Source organism: Athalia rosae, chromosome 8 (assembly GCF_917208135.1).
Source record: "Athalia rosae chromosome 8, iyAthRosa1.1, whole genome shotgun sequence".
Lineage (NCBI taxonomy): Eukaryota > Metazoa > Arthropoda > Insecta > Hymenoptera > Athaliidae > Athalia > Athalia rosae.
Window position 1 is genome coordinate 4262981 of NC_064033.1, and position 18311 is coordinate 4281291.

The 18311-nt window shown below is 38.1% G+C and overlaps 1 protein-coding gene across 1 annotated transcript in view; it reads left to right on the plus strand.

Annotated features, from left to right (window-relative positions):
* Nucleotides 1-12405: 12405 nt before the first annotated feature.
* The window catches only part of LOC105693261, a 31555-nt gene continuing 25649 nt past the window's right edge, over nt 12406-18311 (plus strand). Inside the window, exons 1-2 of the transcript XR_007279871.1 lie at nt 12406-12993; nt 15593-17850. The gene's annotated coding sequence lies outside the window, so the exon portion shown is untranslated. The remainder of the gene's footprint in view (nt 12994-15592; nt 17851-18311) is intronic.

Consider the following 18311-nt stretch of genomic DNA (forward strand, 5'->3'; position numbering starts at 1 on the left):
TCGATGATTTTCAAAAGATTTCATCATCGGCAGCTCGAGAGAGTATGATTAAAATTTTGTAGAAAGTTTTCTGCCTTTTTTATTTTGTTATTTTTCGATGTAACATCGACTGCATCGGGATTCTACGAATAGGAGAAGGAAAAAGAATTTCTCGTTAATCTAGTTGTGCTAGAAAAGTATACCACGTGAATATTATACTTGTGATTGATAAAGTCTTTCTTAATACACCGTCATCATCTGTACTCCGTACAAACATGTCAGACAACTTTCTATACACTAAGTTAAAAAAAAAAGAAGCTATTAAAGGAATAAAAGAAAAATTTGTTAAAAAGTCTATGAGGAAAATCACTATGGAGAAATGTGATGAACGCGCATGCGACGTTACATTTACGTGCATAATAAAATTTCTATAATTTTGAACATCTTTATTAAATCGCGGGAAAAAATGGAAAAACAATTAAAAACTATTTCTTTATAACAAAGCTCAGGTTCCGACTTTACCGATCGTTATTAAGTCTGGGCGGTGCGATTTACCATCAGCAAAAGTAAACAGATTTCATCTGCTGTTTTAACAGCGTTGGATAAACGTACAACAGTTGTCAAGAAAGTTAACGTTTAAAAATTAACGTTTGAAAATTTACTCTGACGATGTCACCGCATTTGAGTAAAAACATTTTCGACCGCGATATTGAATATATCTCTGTTACAAAAGGTTAAAAAAATCAAGATATGAAAATATTGGAATAAAGATCTCGTGAGAAAGTTGTAAGCGTCGAAAAAAAAACTGAGGATAATATTCAGATAAGAGAGTCGTTTCATTGCGGTTGGTTAGTTAGTTATTTAGTTAATTATTGTTTTGTTAATATCCCTCGCTATACATACAGCGTCTGTAATTAGCTGAGTTTATTTTATCGCGGTTCCACATCCGCGTGGGACATACATACCTATACATATGTATATATTAAGAGTTTTGGCGTCGTCGTTGTCGTTTACAAATGACGCGGGTTCCCCGGAAGTCGCGGAAAAAAAAAATTGTAGAAAAAATACAATGATTTAATGAATTAAGGACAAAGAAATACAATACAAGTATTAATCATCTATTTGCCGAAGATCCGAAGAAAGGAAGGAAGTGTTACTTAACACGTATATAAAATAGTATTAATATGATAGGGTGAACAAAAAAAATTTTCAAAGATCGCTATTTACCGAAAGATATCGTCACACGAGACCGGAAATGAATGTTACGCAAAATTTTTTCGCTTGAAAAGAAAACAGCGACACACGATATCGTAGTCGGATAGATCCCATCGCACTTCTTGATGCGATAATTATTAATTAGATTCTACGTTAATTTTTCTATCGTTCGTTTTTTTTTTTCATTAATAAAAAGCTAGTCAATCTCAATTCCCCAGTTTCTATCCTTAATAATAATGTCCGCGTTATACGGTAAGGCTACAAGGAATGTGCTGACGTCTTATTTAAATTCCTACATGACTATCTTTGTGGCTACCTCCTTCTTCGCGTTGCTTTGCCTTAATGTGTACAGCAAGCGGTGTATATAAATAAGTTAATGAAGATTTATGAATAGAAATAATATTAATTACGTTGCACGCAGCACACGGCCGGCAGTATTGTGCCTCAACCATTTAGATTTTTCCGAACAATCTCTATTCGCTATCCGATTCCAATCTAAAAAGAACTATTATGATGTCACGATATTTCTTGAAAAACTAAAAACCAATCATTCGATTCAAATCGATTTTCAAATAGGTTTACCGTTACGCGGTGTCCTGTTTTTTTTCTGTTCAACGTGTAGATAGAATTGTGTAGAATAAAAAATTAATAAAATAATTCTTTTTTCTTCATGCACGTACATACTGTGCAGCTGCGATGAAAATTACGGTTGATTAGGAGTTGGACTCGTGGTCGCAAGTTACTATTCGTATATGTTATATATATACACATATATATATAACATATGGAGAGTCATACTAATAAGCTACAAGGCTATTTATAAAGTTTCATGGTATACGAGAAGACAGAGTCCTGTAGGCGCGTGCACGCGTCGTATCCAGCAACGATTGTTGCGTACATATATTAAAAAAAGCGATAGAAAAGATGAGAAAAAAAGAAAGATGTAAAAAAAATATAAAAATAAAGAAGAACGAAGAAACCGAGGAAGGAACGGAGGAACGCACGAACGAACGGACCTGATGCGTGGGTTTAATGAGAGTGAAGATGAGAATTTTAAAAGAGCCGAAACAGGAAAGAACCACAAAGACGAAGATAACGAAGGCGCGCGACTAGCCCGCGACATTTCGTACGGTTGGACGCCTCCACTTTTCCCCCCGATGGCTGACTACGTTCACCCGCCGCACGCACTATCGTTTATACAAACTCTAAAACAAGCCGTACACGTATACGCGATAACTCTGCTTTACAGAAATCCGTAACTTCAGAAGTTCAAGCTAAAAGAGAAAAAAAAAGGAGAACCACGAATTTAAATCCTCGAAGACTTCAGAGCGAGGAGGAACTGTACCTTAGAGCTAAAGGCAAAAAGGATAACAAGAAAGAAAGAAAGAAAAAAAGAAAAAAAGGAGGAAGGACGAATTCCAGACGACAAGGATTATTGCTAGGAGGTCGCCGCGTCTCGCGTACGTATGCTGAAAAGTGAGGCGAGCAAAGTTGTTCCGAGCAAAATTATTGCTCCACCCACGTGCAGTTGGCAGTCGGTGGCACGTAGGTTCGACCGTAGGAGGCGAGGGTCAACCATTCTACATTTATGATTCAACCGGCCTCAGTAGTTAGTAAGATTGGGCCCAATCAGCGCACGAGCGAAGAGCATCCCGAACCGGTCAACTCGACCGACCTGCACGCGCTGATTCCAGACTCTATGCGCGAACGATTTTTATTGGGTTCCTTTTTTTTCGCTCTCCTCTTCTTATTTTCGCGCCTTCGAATTCTTCGGAACGGTTTCATTCCTCTCCTAACAGCGAGGCTTATCACCTCCGCGTATTTATCGAAACGAGATAAATACCGCGTTTACAATCAATGTGCAAATAGTTTTTCGAATATCCGGAACAAGTTTGTTCAACGAGTAAGCGGGAATATTTTCTACAGATTATTAAACGTTATCTGAGTTTACCAGGAACACGTATGCCACGCGACCAAATACCAACCGATACACGTACCGTTCATCCTTTTTCCTCATCTTCGCCGTCGAACTTCGCTTTCGGATTTCTTTATCCTTACAGATAACGAACTCCTTTCGCACGGCGAATTCCGAACTCCTCTTTCATCCACTCCTGAAGTGTCGCGTCCACAAGGGACCCCTGAAATAAAATGAAATATCGATCGATCGAAATTGGTCTCGAAAAATGATCTCTTCTCCCATTTTTCATTGGTTTTTTTTTTTTTTTCTGACAGTCGTTGAAACGCCGTTCCCATTTATAAGAGAATTATAAAAGGTCGAAGACTGAAAACATGGTCCCTTCGGGTAATAATCACCCCTTGATAAATTTTAAGTCCTAATAAAGTTACGCTGTACAGATTCGAAGACTTACCCTTACACACTCATTCCCTGAGCAATGAAAAGTCGTCGTCTTTTTCATATCTTTCTTTAGTTTTTCTTACTTTTTTCTTTCGTTGTACACGATGCGCGTCCGTTGTATTTTTAGAAATGGAATTAGGGTCGCTTCCCAAACCTCTGGGTGCGTTATAACTGATGATGAGGGAGAAGAAAACGCGCGGTAAGTTACAGCCGATCTTTTTGGACCTGTTGCACGTGGGTCGGTTCCATATATAATATCCTCATATAGTTCCCCATAAGGCTAAGAGATCAGGACACCACTAAACGAGGCCGAAATGCACTCACCACCACCAACGCCTTTTACATACCGTCGGAGTCCAAACGACCAAAACTCGAGGGTCGGTCTAGTCGCCAGTCTCCTTGTTTTTTTTTTTTTTTTTTCTTTTTTTTTTTCTTTCATCTTTTTCCCTCTCTCATCCAGTCGCACACACAGCTGGGCCAAGTCTATATTTACATTCGGCGAACGGTGGTTGGATATAACTTGAAGGGCTCTGGTTTGTAATATGGTGGTTGAAATTTTAGTGGAATTCTCGATAAAGGGGTCCTCTCAAAACCACCTCTGGGGTTCCTGGCTTCTGAGGGCAGAAGATCAAAAGTTAAATTTCTGTCCTGTTACGCAAAAAAAAAAAAAAAATTAATGAAAAAAAATAACTAAAACTTGATAACTTGTTTTTCTATTCAATTTAAGCCAGAAAAGTTGAAACGCCAATTGAAGAAAAATTCTCAAATTCAACCCCAAGTCAAGAAAAGTGTTTTTTCTACTCGACAAACTATTGTACAATTCCTGAGCTGGGTTCTCCGATAATTTTTATCCCGTAATCTCTTTACGATTTCATTCAACGACAAACACCGAAGGATCAGCCCTTAAATTTCAACAAAAAGTTTTACGAGGCAATTTTCAATTGTGAAGAAGAAAAAGTAAAAAGAAAGAAGAAAAAAAACTGAAACCTGTCGTTAGAAGTCGATTGTTCGCTGGCGTATAATATTTCTGTATATAACAGTTGACAAAGCATCAGCTTTATTATAATATAATGAAAAATGGCGAGCTGTTGACTTGTTTTTTTTTTTTACTTCCCTTTTTTCCATTCCTTATAAATATGTATATGTAATACGTACGGTGCACATATACCTAAAATGGTCCAGGTCGAAGGTTTTAAAATCCTTCAGGGTATTCTTTCCCTCTAAACCTGCCTCCTGCCCGCCAGCCTGCCCGTTGGCCTGCAGGACCTTGTTTAAGAAGTTTGGGTGTGGGCAGCACGTGCTGCACTGTCGGATACTCCATGAATAATTGCCGCATTGTGACCCGCACCCTGAATAGACAATCGGCTCGCAGCAACAGCAAGAGTAACAGCAGCAAACTTCAAAGCACTAAAAGTTGCTACAGGTCCTACAGATAGGTTAATCCTAGAAAGGTATTACTAGCCATTCAACAAACCAAAAAAAATAAAAAGTGAACCGATGCGAAAAATGCCTTCAAAAGAAGCTGTTCTTTTTCCTCTTCAAAAGGAATTAGCACCGAACGAATGAAAATAATACGTTAACAATTATTGAATCGGTTTTTGTATTCGGTTGATGTTTTTTTTTTTTTTTTTTTTTTTTTTTTTTCAAACTTGCGAATGTCGTAAAATTGCACCTGGACAGTTTAATGCACATAGAACGATCGACAAACGATCTTGTTAAACACGGTAATGATCATTACGATCGTAAAGACCCGATCAAAGAATGGACACGTTCAACTCTGCTCGAAATGAAAAGGGAAGAAAAAAGTACAAGAAATAAAGTCTGATCGACTTTTGCAAAGAAAAGAAGAACCAAAAAAACAAGAAGTCGGCGAGTAATATTTACAGGGTGATTTCGAAAAAATAACGAAAAAAAATATATAGAAGAAAAACGCACCTCATTACGTGAGACCGGAGGGTTGATCGTTGTCTGGCTGGTTAAAGAAGCCTTAGTGTATCGCCATTAATAAAAAGGTTTTCTGGTTATTGCGGACGACGTAGCCTGAGGAATTTTTGACTTTCGTCACATCGGGGTAAACCGGAAGCCATATCCATCCGACCGAAGAACTCACCGCCGAATCAGGACGGGATGGAAACTTCATCGATCGATCGAGTTTTTAACGTCTTCCATATCACCGATCAAAAACGGTGTATCGTAAGACTTCGCGTTGCGACGAACGAAACATCTCCCGGATCTCCTTTTTTTTTTCTCACTGAAAATAACAAAGTTAATGTTAAGAAAAAAACAACAAAACTCCCGACGTATAACAAATTGCGGATTGAAAAAGCCTCGTTTCTGACGGCTTACAGCTCGGATGTACAACATAATAACATTGAAAGTGAAGATCTTGAGTTACGGGTTGGTATAAAAACAGAGAAATAAAATGACCAAAGTGCATCGACGGAGTGTCAAGAATGCCCGTCGTCGTTCGTGATAGGAATATCAATGGATTTCGAATAAATAATAATAATAATAACAAAAATATGGGTAGCTAGCGGTTATCATACAGTTGTACAGGTTGGTCCTCGGATACAGACAATATTTATATTCAAACGTGACAAGGATTTTAAATAAAATTTCTCAGAAGGTTCGAGAAGTGAGTAGAAGACGAACAGTCCATACAATATGTACGCACATGTAAACTCATCTACAGATATGAGTAACACCCGAATGAATTTTTAATGAGAAAATTGTTTGTACACAACGAACAGACCGTGTATTGTACAAACATACTCGCATACATATGTACGAAGGTATATCTCATGGTGTGAATTGTACGCGTAGACATAAGAACAAAAAACAAAAAAACAAAAAAACAAAAAAAAAAAGTAAAAAGGAAAAATGCAGTCGGAAACGTGCATTTGAATAAAAACGTTTCATTAAAACTCTTTCGTCACGTTCTATGTCAATCTCATTGTCGTAACCAAACACCACAGGTAGGTAGGTAGGTAGGTAGGTAGGTACCCTTATTCATATTCTAAATCGAATACCATAGACCAACAACATTGTAAGGACTTTCAGGTCTACGAGAGGAAAAAAAAAAATTGAAAAATAATCACGAATATCCGGCGAAATTTATTTCAAATTCGACCGATGCGTAATTAGTATGGAAAAGAAAATTTGTCTCCACGTGTAAAAAGTTAAAAACTTAACGGTGTACGAAGTTGATTTTATTTTTCAGAATATTCTTTCATTTCGTCAGATTTTTTTTTTTTTCCCCTAAGGGATGGTTTAGGTAATAGATATCCTCACCGCAGGGAGTTGCCGTTCATTTTTGTGTCGACCTGAGTCAGAGGTATGGAAGGTGGCTATCTCATGGGTCTGCCATTCGTCTTTTTCTTGAAATTTTCCAAGTCACTTTATCAACGCGTTAGTTTTCTTTTCCTCTCTTCCCTTTCTCTATTTTCGTTTTTTCGTGGGAGTGAGGAGGCGAGTCGAGGGGGCCCCTGAAAGTGGAACAGGTTTTTCTTTTGTGTCCGTTCGCCATTGTCATCGAGCCCCACAGGACTCGGAAATAAAGATAATCGTAGGTTTGTTAATTTGTTTCAGTTTCAGGTCAGCGAGCGGCTGGTGAAAGAAAAATTTTCTCCCTCTTCTGCCCCATGGCGACGCGTATTCCGCTGTAATAACGAAATAAAGCGAATGAGAATCATACAACTTTATTAATAATTGTCCATTTCTTCAATCTCGAATTCTTCGTAACGTCACGGACTGCTTTTGGGGTGGTTTCGGGTGATCCTTGTAATCAACTTTGGTTTACCGCCCAGCAATGCGATTCAAAATAAAATAATAGAAAGGTATAAATACATAAACATGAATATACCGATGTAAGGTGCGGTGGTGAAGAAAAGGGGCTCTCTGACGTACGCTGTAGTTCCACCAGAAGAAGAAGAAGAAGAAGAAGAAGACGAAGATGAACGTGAAGAAGAAGAAGAAGATGGAAGTTTGCGGGAGGGTTACGAAGACACACCCACACCCTCCAGGCTCAGACGGATGTTAATATGAACCCAAGGCTACCTGCGGCAACGCGCCAACGCGCAAGAATATTCAGGACGACCCATAAACGAAAAAAGTAACAAAAAAAAAAGAAAAAAAAAACGATTTTCATCAACAACCAAGTTTTACATTACCTCGAGAAACAGCTACGTGGACCGTATGCTCGGTACGTAGGGAAGCAAAAACCCCTCCGAATCAGGGCGCATCGTGATCTGCAAGTCAAAAACGACAGAACAAATATATCGATGAGCATAGAAGTTCGTTAATGCTCATTAAAGATACAACAGAAATTAATGTTGATTGATAATCATTAAAACTCTTAAAAAAAAAAAAAAAAAAAAAAAAGAAAAAAGAATTAAATGGATATAAAATATACGTTGATGGTACAATTAGTCGTATAATTCTCTATGTACCTTATACACTGCGTACATAGAGTATTGGCTGTGCAAGCGATATAATGATATAATGAATGATTATTATTTATATTTTTTTCCTATTAATCAATTATTGAACTCCTTATTTTTCCTTCATTTCTTTTTCATCTCGATGCGTTGAAGTACAACGTTCTTGAATCATGTCTCTAAAAATTTCGATCGAACGAGTTAATACTATGCAGCACGGGCGCGCCCCAGGGCAACGATGAAGAAAAGAAGGTAGGTAGGTGGGTAGGTAGGTAGGTAGGTACGTACGTACGTATAACGTACATAATACGCGGTAAAAGAAAAACACGACTTCGAAGGCGCGACATGCAGCAGCAGCGGCAGCGGCAGCAACGGCAACGGCAGCAGGAGCAGAGAAAATGAAGAAAAAAGAAAGAGAAAAGGTAAAAAGAAAAAAAAAAAAAAAAACTAGCGTAAAGAAGGAGACTCCCGCAGGACACCGTGGTGATATATATATATAACAGAGAATCTCTGCGAGAGTGAGCGAGATAAATATAAATCTATATATATATATATATATATATATATAAATATTACACCGGACAAACTGGTTTGTTGGACGCCGCGCGACGCAATCTTTGCACAGCCTTCAAAAGAAACCGTACCTACCTTAATTGCACACGCAACCGATCGGGGTGGGGGAGTTAAATACGTATGTAAGCCTGTAGATATCATTTGGTCCTGATTTGCCATGAAAATTTGTCAATATTCGCCTAATCAATTCTGCAATGAACAAAATTCCAATTCGATTAAAAGATGAGAAAAATTTGCTCTCATGATTCCATAAAAATGTGGGAGCCTTTTTTTTTTTCTATCGACGATTTTTCTATCCACGCATATTGATTGCAGTAATAAAACTACCCGTCAAAAATTTTTCGTTATTCATAATAATAACTGGAAGAAAAAAAATCACGCTAATAAAATGAACGCGAGATATGCTCTGCAAAAGCCCTAAGGCCCAGAAAACCTGCAGCCCAAGTTGAAAAAGCTCCTTACATGCGGCATGCCGTACTTGCATCGTTTTAGGACCTCGGGCGTGTTGTTGCGAGGTTGAAGAGGTATGCGGGAATAAATTTTCCCTTCGTTTTATTTTATTCTTAATTTTTTTTTTCCTCTCCTCTTCTGCTTGACGGCGTTTAGCGTGAAGAGTTCGTTAATTTTTACCGAATCTCCATCGAGGTACTCCTCGTATCGAGTTTGAAATTGCGTGCTGAAAGAGATCGAAAGAAGAGGAAAAAAAAAAATATCCTAGTTAAAGTAATTAAAATTTGAATCAAAGAATTTTTTCGTACAATTTACCCAGACGATTTGAATTCCCCGAGATTGCGAAAACTGCTTTACTTACGTGTAACCTGATGCGGAGAACCTCCGTCGTAATCCTAAACGCGTGCAATGCAATTAACTTTCCAAGTTTAATCTAATCTAAATTAGATATTTGCCAACATCATCATCATCATCATCATCATATTCATCGAGACTCGGAATATTTCCTGCTACCATATAGCAGTAGAGCATCAGTGGCACGTTTTGCGTCTGCTTCTATCTTTTTCATTTTTTAATCCTGCGAAAAAAATTTTTCAACACGTGTTAGATATAGAGCAATACGAAGTCAGCAACGTGAATAGCCAATTATTACTATGCAGATATAATACGTAAAATAAAATCTTGATTTACGTAAGAGCGATAAAAAGCATATGAAATAACAAAAAAAAAAAAGAAAAAACGAGAGAAAATTAATAAGACGACTTATTCTATTGGGGAATGCCAACAGTTAAACGAAGAATAATGTCGTTTATATTGTCAACTATAACGATTAGCGCTGGTAGAACGTACGATAAATCTTGATGCGATAAAACTTCGGAATAATTAATTGATCGTTGTGGAATGTAGCAGCTAGCGGTGAAATAATTGTTTTCAAAATAATGAAATGAGGCGTAATAAAACTGACGTTGAATATACGATCAACCTAGATTAATCATATAAATGCACACCTATTGAGTTTCTGAAATGAGAGTAGTTTTTTACAATAATAATAAAAACTAGCACGCGCGACTTCCATGATAATTAAAAAAAAAAAAAATAAAAAAATAAAAAAAACCACGACGGATAATAAGCGAAGAGAACTGAAATTACATAGCCGATTGTGAGCTCAAATTTGTGTAGATATTGCAAATTTTCTAACACACGCCACGAGTTTTCAAGAAATTTACGAACGAGAAAGAAACAAATTTAAAAGAACGTGTAAAAAAACAGCCGCAGCAGATAAATTCACATACGACACAGAGTCGATTATCATACCCGTATTTATGCTGCATTTATTACCGAACAACAACACTAGTATTAAATTACCACGACCGAAGAATTTCCATTGTTGAAAATAAGACTGCAGTGCAGAAGCTTGAACGAAAAATAAAAAAAAAAAATAAAAAAAAAAAAAAATACCGACGTAATCATCACTAAAGATGCACTCGTGCATCGTCTATATTTATCATCATGCATGAGTTGTCATTTGATCCTATAATACGTTCGTTAAGAGGTATATTATATTTATACCTATGTATACATAGGTACGATGTGTGGTGCAGCAGTCAGGGTTACGCGTACATACTTCACACGTATACCTCATATAATTACCATTCTCACAGATAATATTTATCCACTGCTCGCTATATACTTTAAAATTCAGTCATGTGAAAAATATAGTAGATTTACGTGGGATGGAAAAAGAAATCTGCAAAGAAATTTTTTTGAATTTCATTTTACGACGAGAAAAAGGGGAGAACAAAAAAATACTTTTGAATATACTCTTCCCCCCTTTTTTTGGTTTGTTTTTGAAGAGAAGATGCAGACGTTGGTAGGATGGGTGATCTTTTATGGGAAGATGAAACCAAAGAAGATTTCGCACATGTCATTCATTGAATTCAAGGGCAAAGGGTTTTTGGCTCCCAGCTATTCATCGCTGCTTGTGCAGCTCACAATTAGAATGAAAACGACACGCGAAATGGAAAAAAACGGATAAAAAAAAACTGGTAACGAATGAATAAAATAAAAGCAAATCATATCCTACCCGCATCATTCGGTATTTTTCCATTTGTTTTTCTGAATTCGAAAATCCGTCATGTCCTTTGGTCCTTGTCCGAATATTTCGTTTCAACGAGAAATAATTCATCGATCGTCGGAATCCAAAGGAAGAAGGAAAGAAGGAACGGAAAAGATTTTGTAAGAAATGACGGTGACTAGGCCTTAATTCTGATCTTCCGATCCAGATTGTCGAAAAAAATCGCTGACAAAAGTTCCGCCACTCAACGTAAGTGTAAGTGAAAGGTTAATAAATGCAGGAGGCGTGTCCGTCCTCTTTCTTAAGACTTTGAGGTGCTTTTAGCGGCTTTTCCTATCGCCGATCGATTTCGTCTCCCGATCGGACGCCCTTTGACCTCTCGGCTTTCAGCCTACTCCCTGAAATTACAAAGATGAATGAATAATCTTTGAGGATCATCCGTGACAGAGTTAATATCATCACGAAGTATTTCTTCTACTTTTTCAGGATCTCCGCGTCGTATAGATTCGATATTCGAAACGTGAATGAAAAAAAATCATGAAAAACTTATTCATTCTGGAAAGAAAGAATGAATTCTGATCGGCGTTAAGAGATAATATAAAACCCGTACCACATCACCCGGAGAGAAGCGATGTACACGAATGGTTAGATATTAAGGTGCATAAATATACGTTAACAGGTCTTAACTGCAACTTCGATTAGTATAAAACACACGGTTTAATGCAAGGCAGGTAAACAGCTCTGTTTTTTACGAAGGAAAATTTCTCGTCTTTCCGTAATGGATATCTTACATACTAAACAACATGTTCCCTCTTACCGAGGTGAAAGAAAGCACGGAAAAAAAAAACAGAAAAATATTCTTTTGATTTTATCATGGAATGAAAAAAAATCAAAACGGACCGTAATTAACATAAATTCCATTTTTAGTTTTAAAAAAAAAAAAAAAAAAATTTTTTCTCCTCCCCTCAATTATTTCGATTATTACGTACACGCGTGTATTTTTTCTCCGCATATTTACCCGTTTCTCGAGTGTTTACGGTGGACTTGAAAAAAGTAAAATGAACTTCCACCATTTTTCTTTTTACTGATCGTCGCCCACGCCCGCGGGTTGTCCTCCAACGGGGTCAAGTTTATGAGAAACGTTTGAATTTTCTGAGTTGTAGTCCAAAAAAAACCCGAAGGTTCCTTACACACGTATTCGATAGGAATCATATACATGCAGCAAACGTGAGAGCCTTTTTATCCTGAAACATAAAAAAAAAGATATCTAAAATTTACCTGAAAATTTGAATAAAAAAAAAAAATTAGACAGTAATTACTGTTCACTTTGCTCGTACGTTAGGGTGATTGAAAAATAAATAAATGAATAATAATCATAACGTAAATGGAAATACGTAGTTATGGGTGCTTTGTTGGTGCAGGTGTGCGAGTATAAATTATTGTACATAAAGATTGACGATATAAAGAAAAATAAATATCGTTTCCTCATTTCGCGCCTCGATTAATAAAATCGAATGAGGTATGTATTTATAATCTCGATTCGTTCTCTGTACCAGCCTATGCTTTATCGGAGTATTAATACGGTGTATATGAGTTCGATATTTGCGCCGTATATCGTAGGTTTTTTTTTCTTCTTCGTATACGTAATACCGAGCAAGTATATTACGATATAATAATACGAGTAATTTTACAACAGCGAAACTTGTAGGTACACAGAGACAGTGGAAAGGGACACGTGAATGTACATATACGTCTTCGTTCTCTTTATTCCGTATTAGAAAAGAGACGACGAGCCTAAGTTATAGTTTTTGCGAGTATAAGAAAAAAAAGTAATGGAATTGCAAGCCGCGCGGAGCATTTCTTTACCTTAAATGGGAGGAACACGTGAAAGACGCGCGCTGTTGTAAAAGGTAAGTTAAGATAAGTGATACGAAAAGAGGTAGTAGTCAGGTAGGTAGGTAGGTAGGTAGGCAGGCAGTTAGGTATACAGTGGATTACGACTTGCACCACTCCACGTCGCATTGCACTGGAACTACCAGCCACTTCTGCGTTTCTTTTCCTGAGGTCAAATCTATCCGGAGTTGCAGGTGCGCGTCAAAGAATAAAGAAGAAAATGCGCGATGCGAATAGACGTGTGCATGCGCCGCATAATCTACCATTACAAAGCGTACGTACAACGCGAATATTCGAAGGAACAGGCAAATCCTTCGAGCGCTTTGATTTGAAAATGTTCTTTTTACTTCTCGCCTTTTTTTCCCCCCCGTTAGCCACAACCGAGTTTTTAATCTGCAAAGGATGTTGAAACTGTACACCTCGAAATACTGGAGACAGAAATAAAAAAAAAAAAAAAATAAAAATAAATAAATAAATGAAATGAAGACAATTTTTAAACACGACAAAGATTATCGAACGAAGTATAAATTGATCCGAGGATCGTTTCGTTTCTTCGAAGTGTAATTGAATACGTAATACTATTTTTTATACACACCTAATACGTCTTTAATGAGCTTCCTGCACGTGATAAGATTAGGTCGGACGAAATATATAACGTCATATAACATTCGAAGAATCACGTTTTCAAAATTAATTTACCAATAACAAACTCCAATTAGTATTTATACTGTTATAAATATTACCGTCCATTGTCGTCTCGTGAGAAGCGACTACTAATTACGAAGAATATAATTATTGACCTTTCACAAAATAGTCCAATGTAAAAAAGCTCGGTGATTCAATAGGTACAGTTGTGAAGCTGTAATCAACCTAACGTCATCAGCTGCGGATGATAAATTTCTTGGTCTTCTTCTACATTTCGTTTTTTTTTTCCTATTCTTATTTTTCTATTCTATTTTCCGCGGAGTTGCACATAGTTCATCTCCGGAACCAATAGATTGACAATAATATCCAAATGTAGGATTCTTATTTCTTTTTTCTTTCAATTTCGGTACAAAACTCGTTATTGAGCAACGAATTATACACTTTATATACCGCAACCGTTAAACCACCTACACATGAGAGAGAGAGAGAGGAAATTTTATACATATATATATATATACATATATCGCACTATAATATAGTTTTAAGGGATTTACCTTCTGTTGGAAAAAAAGTAAAAAGAAGAGAAGAGGATAAAAAAGGTGCGCGGAGGCGGATGTACTCACACACATGCAAATGTATGTATATGTATGGGTATGTAAAAAATGCTGTGTAAATTATTCATTTTATTAGCTACGCGATAGAGCGTATGGCGTTAAAATTCAATTATACTTATATACAAAATTTCACTGTGTGCATTGGAAAATTTTCGTTATTGAATTTGAAAAGAAAACGTCAATGCGATGTATGTATAATTCAAATATATTTGAAAATTTTATGCTTAAGAATTATTGAAAAAAAAAAAAATACATTACGAACCTCGTGGTTTTTGGATTCCTCGAAACGTTTAAGATCATTAGTACAGATAAACGCGCGCGTTCAAATTCGTGGTGAATCCGACATTGGTATAAGGAACCTGAAAAAAAAAGGAAATGAAGAAAGAAAAAGAAACAAACGTGAAGATAAGAGGCGACTAACCACTACTCCCTATCTTTTTAGGACGTGATGGTTTGCTTTACGTTATTATACACAGCATAGACACAAAAGAAACACCGCAGTTTTTTCTAATTAACACTCCATACAACGCTGTATTACCTTGTAAGAAAAAAAATCTCCACACGGTTACACGGTTAGTCAATGCTTTCACATCAATCTCATCATTTTTTGTTGCATCCATTTTTTTTCTCAAAAATATCGAGGGACTCTCTGGCTTTGATTTGCCTTTTTTTCCTTATCATATCGTTTCATTTCATCTCGAAACTTCTCGAAATAAAAACCCGTGCTGAAAAGAACATATATTTTATTAGTATAACTATTAATGTTGTTAGTATTGTTGATGTGACTTGCACGTGTCTAGGTGGGGGAGGGGGGGGGGGGGGGGGGGGGGGGGGGGCGTGGGTCGTGTGTTGACCGTGGTTAATTTAGTGACCTCAACAACATTCCACGGAAAAGGGAATGAACGTAAAAAAGAATCGAAAAGAAAATAGATTTAGAAGAAGAAAAAAAAAAAAAAAAAAGCCAAATGTGAAGAAAGAAGAATCAGAATGCCCGCTGCGTATACGTGAAGGGGGAGTAGATTAGATTCGAAGTCAATACAGGGAGAGAGAAAGGTATGCCCGTAAGACGCGAGGGATTTTTCTTCGGCATCATCTTACGTCGTGGTTAAGGGTGGTCAAAACGCGGGGAGTTGAGAAAAAAAAAAAAAAAAAAATCTGCTCGTCATCTCCTATAGACACGAGAAACGACGACCGCCCCGGCGGTACCGAAGAATTTCCGAATTAAGTTTCCTACGTCATCAGCCTGTGGCGGTAGAATAATTTTTTTTTTTCTCTCTCGCAGCGAATCAACGATACATCCCGATGCATCGATATTCGATGACGGGAGGAGTCTTGAAACGAATTTCTCTATTTTCAGTGCCGTAAGGGAGGAGAAAAAAGAAACGGCGGTCTGGAGGAAAACCGAGTTACGATCTCGCCATCGTTCTCCAACTGATAGCGATTTATTCCTACCTCGAAATGGTACGGTGAAGTAACGAGTGGGCACCAGAGTCCGAATCTAAATTCTGAGCGACGCGTCGCTGGGTCTGTGTGGACCGTAGAGCGAAACAACGCTTTCAATCATTTTTCACTCCGTTCTCCTTCGAGTCCTCGATCCTGCGAGAGACGGTGTGAAAGTCAGCACCTCGTATACCTTCACGCTCATAGACACCACGTTACACCTTTCATTTTTCAGAGGCGAAATAATTTGTAAAAGAAAAAAATAGAGAAAAAAAACGAGCTGGTTTCGTAGCGGACAAGTTTCGGTGTAAATCGGTGGTGAGATTAAAATCCTGAGCTCGAGAGGGTTACTTGACTCCAATTTTCCAGATTCCTTGGATCACGATTTTCCTCATTTCCCTCCTGAAATCATAGAGTTGGGAATCAGGCGGAGCGTTGGCATGGAAAAGTCGAAGAAAAAAGGGGAAGAATCGATCGAGTATTGGGCTGAATAATATTCAACGTCGGGACAGAGTGTGTGGTCAAGATAAAGAGAGAAGTTGAGGTGCATACTTATAGGTACGAAAGTACCAAAGGAGAGCGATGCCTGTAGAATGAAGCAGAAACCGGTTCAATTACAATACGGGGCGCGCACGGGGACTGACTCAACGCCATATCGGACTGTGAGTACGTTACAAACAAACGCGACAAACAAACTGACTGCGATATATGCGGAAAACCGCTTCCTTGTATCGCCTCGATGCATCGTACGACTTATAATTGCGCGGGTAAAAATGTCCCTAAAAAGGATAAATTTTACATCGTTCTCCCGAACGAAATTATCGAATTTCTTCGGACCCCCGAAAACCCTTCGAAGAAAAAACTTCTAACAACTTTGCAAAAACGTACAACGTCAATTTTTTGGCAAAATGAGAAAAAAAAAAAATTTCTCAAAGAAACCGATGCAAAAACAAGGTCCCTGCGGGCGGCGCGGGAGACAACTTCTGAAAGCCATTGTTGTTGATGAAAATAATAAAAAAAAAAAAAAGAAAAAACCCCAAAACCAAAAAAAACGAAACGGTATAATAATATAAAAGGTTGTAAGAACTGGTAAAAGGATATAGATATATACCCGTATACACAAAACTATATATATATACAAAAATAATATAATAAGAATAAGAGAATAAAATTGACAAAAAAAAAAGAAAAAAAAAAAAAAACAGGAGGAGAAATTTGTGGAGGCGGCAGCGGTTGCCAGGGAGGAGGACGTTTGTTGGACGTAAAGGGTCCACCGCGATGTTCTCCAGGACTGCGCGCGGCCATTGTGCACTTTGGTTTGCGTCCGTCCGAACGCGAAGAGAGCCGAGAGATCAAATTTATGCGTACGCCCTACGAAGGTCCATTACGAACGCGCCTCTCTCGGTCCGCGTTTGTCCCCCAGGGAATACTCGGTATTTATAATACTTGGTATACATTCGAAAAACCCAGACGACTTCGAAGGTGAACAACCACGGCGTACGCGCGATACAAAAGTATGGCACATACGCCGATATTCAAATCGAGCGTATCCCGCATATCGCGAAAAGATCCGAACCGCGAGATCCCGATACCCAATTCGAACCGAGCTGCGGCTTTTTTCTCGAACTTTTTCCACTGACGTACGAAAAATCGAATCTTGGTCGAAAAACCGAAAAAATTCGTTACGAATAAAATGAAAAAAAAACAACTTATAACGTAATACGGTATAATAAATTTAAAGAAAACAAAAAAATGGAAATAAACGAATGGAAATAGAGAAAATAGAGAAAGAGAAAAACCTATGACAAATAAAAGAGAAATACGAGCAAGAAATTCAAGGCAGGGCGCGCGTTTCATGGAAGTAGAAGAGGAAAGGGGGGGTGTGGTAGGAGGAGGTGAGTCAACTGAACCACTCTTTGAAAGGTTTTTCTGAACAAGCTTACGAACACGTTACAGGAAGAGAAAAGAGGTAGAAATAAAGTATCGGAGCAATAAGGACAGAGGACGAGGGAACGAGAGAGAAAGAGGCGTGGGTGATCGGTGGGGCCAAAGTTATGCGTTACGGTCCAGCGACGGACTCGCGTTGCGGCTGCAGTTCAGGCGGATTATAAAGTCGCGAGCAACGAGCGGAGGCATATATAACGTGGAAGTGGAAGTAAAATAATAATCACAACGGTAAAAATCATACACCCGTACACAGTGTGGAAGAAATAGTAAGAGAAAGAAGCGGAGAGAGAAAAAAAAAAAAAAAAAAACGTAGCAAATGCAGAAGTAGAACGGTCGTCGGGCGAGGCCGGGATATCACGTATTCCCGATCCTATGTACTTTAAACATACCTACTGCATTATACGATATATCTATCCTACGATTTCTATCTACTCTACGCGTGGCTCGGTTCCTCCTGTATTCGAAGTTTCTCTCCCTCGTTCAAACGGCCGGTCCGCAATTCCTTCCGTCGTACTCCGGCTGACCACGTACGAGTTACGTCCTGGAAGAATTATGAAAATTTGCTGCGTTGTCGTCGGTATCGGTGAAACAATTTTTTTCATCGATACCGCGGCACCTTGCGCTTCGACGTTACCGCGATCAGCGAGTAATTACGGCGAGAGACCTCGCGGTCGTGCTCGAATTTCCAC